General features: G+C 41.0%; 1 protein-coding gene across 1 annotated transcript in view; it reads left to right on the forward strand.

Annotated features, from left to right (window-relative positions):
* Window positions 1–253: 253 nt before the first annotated feature.
* ZNF143 (zinc finger protein 143) overlaps window positions 254–4,159 on the forward strand; it is a 39,658-nt gene continuing 35,752 nt past the window's right edge. Inside the window, 1 exon segment of the mRNA XM_006905627.3 lies at window positions 254–358. The gene's annotated coding sequence lies outside the window, so the exon portion shown is untranslated.

Below are 4,159 nucleotides of genomic sequence, written 5' to 3' on the forward strand. Positions count from 1 at the left end.
AGAATCGGCATAATTCACTTGTCAGCCAGGCGGTGTCTGTCTGGGATGAGCAGGTCTGCCAACCAGTCAGACAGAGGAACTTTGATTCCGCACTTCACGCAAGCCACTCAGGCGCTAGCTTTAAGGCCTGACGTAACGAAAATAAGGCGTGGATAAGGCGGTCTCGTCGCGCATCGCCTAAATTTGAGCCAATGGCAAGCAGAAGGCGTCCAGTGAATGACGTAGTGACAGCCCAATGGAGACTGGGGGCGGGCTTCAGACTCGCTATGCGGGTTGCGGGGCCTGGGGGCCGGGCGGCTGTTTCCTGTCCTGGTGCATGGTGGTCGGACGAAGGAATTGTTGGAAAATTTTCTCGGAGGTTCGTATATAAATGTGTTTTTACCCAGTGTGCATTATTCTCCGCCCGGCCGCCGCCCTCAGCGCTGCGGCGTGGGCCCAGTCGGGCCCCGACTCTGACTCCAGCTGCTTAGCCTCCGCGGCAGGCCCTGCCGATTCTACGGCCGGCCGCGGCAGCGGCGCCTGGGCAGAAGCGGAGTTTATTAATAACCCGCGGCCGCCACTCTGGGGCGGCGGAGCGTTTCTCACTGAGGACGCCACCCCCCACCCCTAGTCTCTGCGCGCTGTGCCCCGCCTGTTCCCCTCAGGGGGCCGCCGAGGGGAGGGAGTGAAGGAGGGAAGGGTGGAGCCCTTTGGATCTGGGTAGCGCTTCTCGGCTTGACCTCCGCGCGGAGCAAGTCCCCAGACGCCGCCGAGGCGAATCTCCTCCGGCTGGGACGTCGGGCCACGGTCCGCACTAGGCCTCAGCTGGGGCGCTGGCGGCAGGACTGGCCGAGGGCCCGCTCGGACCCCACCTGCAGATTGCTCCTAGAATTTCCTCCCACCCAGTTCGTGCACAGATCACTTGTTCCCCTCACTTTTTTTTATTTTTTATTTTTAGGCCACTGAGGCTTAACATCAAATATTAGAAGTTATTAATTTTATTTTTCCTTTTTCTCAGTTGTGGCCAAAGCGAACGAATCCTTCAGTTGCTTTGTAACATTGGGGAACGTGAACCAATTTTTACTCCATTCTCTTATGCTTTTTTTAACATTACGTTTTCCCGCAGTAACGAAATTAAGCAAAAAGTGGGAAAGAATACCATTGCTAAACCCATTATTTGTTTAAAATCAGGTTCAGTCTTTGCTTTGGACGTGTCTAATCAGCTGGTATAACCACGGGGTGCGGGGGGATGGAGGAGGGATGTGGTGAAAATTGTAGGTTCGGTGTTGTCACCTTTGTCCTGAATCTTAGAAGATACGTGGATTTTGCTGTAGTTGACAAAAATCTGCAATATTAAATGTTAATATAAGTTCATTGTTAAATGTTTAGTAAGAGAAATGAGACCACGTAAAAGCTGATGAGATTTGTAACAGGCATATTTTGGAAATTTCACACACACGCACACACACATATATTTTTCAAATAACAGCTTACCGGTATAATTCACATGCCTTACAATTCACCCATTAAAAGTATGTAATTTAAATTGGTTTAGTATATTCACAGAGTTGAGCAACCATCACCACAATTTTAAAACATGTTCATCACTCTAAAAAGAAACTACCCCGTTAAATTACTCCCTGTATTCCCTTAACTTCCCACCGCTTTCCAATCATTCACTAATCTACACATTTGCCTATTCCGAGTGTTTCATATGAATGGAATCACACAGTATGTGGGCTTTTGTGACTGGCTTCTTCCATTTTAATGTAATATTTGCAACGTTCATGTTATAGCATGTCAGTACTTCATTCCTTTCTGTTGCCAAATATTTTATGTATGGACATAACATGCTTTATTTATCCATCATCTGTTAATGGACATTTGGTTTGTTTCCATCTTTTGTCTGTTACGCGTAAAGCTGCTGTAAACATTTACGTACAAGTTTTTGTTTGTTGGGCATATGTTTTCATTTATCGTAGGTGTGTATACATAGAAGTTGAATTTCTTGGTCATAAGATAAATATGGTCCACCTGTGAGTAACTCAAACTGTTTTCCAAGTGGCTGCACCATTTCACCTAGCTGGATGATCTAGCTAGATTGAGGAATTGTACCTCTACTATTACTTTAGCTATTATTATTATTTATAATATATACGTAGTTTATGAACTTGTGGGAACTTCTGAGTCCTGAGGTTTTCATAATTACTTAACTTTGAAGTTTTTATCTAGTTTTTATATTAATCTGAGGTTTTACCTAGTTCTAAGTCTTTTTGCTCCTGACTTTATTTCAGACCATAGTGAGTTTTTAAAAGTTGGGTTCCACGTGTCATTGCTCCTTTCTGTGCTTAATTTGTAAGACAGTGTTTTAAACTTTATTGTACTGTAAATCAAAATGATTTTGTTTTTAAGATGACTTTAGACAGAGAAATCACCCTCTCCTTCATAGGAAAGATTTTAAAAACAATGATGAACTTTTTTCCATACTTTCTCATAAATCTAATCCCATTTTAAAACTGTCACAGTGAGAATTTTGCACCCCATGAAAGTAACTTGTCCATTAATGTGTAGACACAGGCATTTAACTAACTGCATTTATTTTGTACTTAAAACACCACTTTATTCGGCACCTAATTATGGCTAGGCAGTAAATTAAATGACTTACTGTTTTACATATATACATAAACTTATTATCTTAACTACAAACCTAAGTCAAATACTGGAGTTATTGTCCTTCTTTTGCAGATGAGTCAACTGAAGCTTATAGAGTAACTTGGCCAGGTATTACATGGCAAAGCTGGAACTTGAACTTATGACTGGCTCAGAAGCTCAGTCTCTCAACTGAGTTATTCAGTAATTTACTAAGTACTCACCTTTTTTACTTTTAAAATATCAAATGTCTGTAGTACCTAGAATGATATAGTATTTCGAATACTGTACATAATATGTCATAGCATGGATGTTATTGTGCTATTTGTACACATCTTTAAGTAAAATAATGATGAATTCATTTAGCCTTGTATTGAAAATAAAGATTTATATAGTATGAAGTAATGGTCACAAGAAGTTGGAATCACTTAATGGCAGTTTGTACTTGCTATATACACATAATACAGTAGCATATTATAAAAAATGAGACACATTGAAAAGAGCATTGGAATAAAAGAAGACCTAATCTTTAATCCTATCTCAGGCAGTTAACAAGCCATGACCTCATTCAAATTCATTTGTTCAACAAATATTTAGTAATCATGTCCCATGTGTCAGGCATTCTTGTAGGCACTAGAAATTCCAGGGTTAATAAGACAGATGAGGGCCCTGCCATCATGGAACTTAGAGTTCATTTAGAAATTCTGATAAGTGAAATTCTCCTGTGCAGGATATAGAGTTCTGTGATAGAAAATAAGGAGACGGTGGTAGAATGGCCATTTCAGGTAAGAGGTGACACCTAACTATGTGCAAAAGCAAGAAAAGTTAGATGTATACTAGGAACTAGGTCAGTATGGCTGGATTTAGATAATGGAGGACAATTGTAAAGCACTGCAACATGAGGTATTATGTGTATATAGCAAGTACAAACTGCCATTAAACTCATTAGATCTTTATTGAACATACAATCTTAGGAGTCAGAAATTTCAAAGACCCATGGGACACAGTACATATCTTAGATGGCTTATAGTCTAATTGAGCAGACTGGATGTAGGAGTTAAAGGACTAGGAACAGGAGAGAGGAGCATTAGATATCAGGAATCAGAAGCCTTTCAGTCAAAAACAAGGTTCTAGAAATCTCACTTTCTTCACCTGTAGAAAGAAAACATCTTGAGTTTAAGGGCTTTACGTACATTATTTCACTTAACTCTTGCAACAGCCTTGTCAAGAAGGTGTTCTCCCATTTTTTCTAAAGAGGAAATGGAAGCTCAGGAGCTGGTTTATTGCCCGGGAACTGAGCAGAATTCAAATAGATAGCATCCGGCAAATTATAAATCCACATGCAGATGAAGTCTATGATAATAAAAACATGATTAGTAATTCATAGTGACCTGGGCTACAAGCCAAATAACAGCAAATACTGTAGGATTCAAATGATAACTGGACTGAGATCTGGGTAGTGAGGGGCTTAGCACTTTGGAAGAGCCAGCAACAAAAACTTTCCTGCGCCTGGACTGCCCTCTCTCTTCTT

The sequence above is a fragment of the Pteropus alecto genome, unplaced genomic scaffold (genome assembly GCF_000325575.1).
Source record: "Pteropus alecto unplaced genomic scaffold, ASM32557v1 scaffold461, whole genome shotgun sequence".
Taxonomy (NCBI): Eukaryota; Metazoa; Chordata; class Mammalia; order Chiroptera; family Pteropodidae; genus Pteropus; species Pteropus alecto.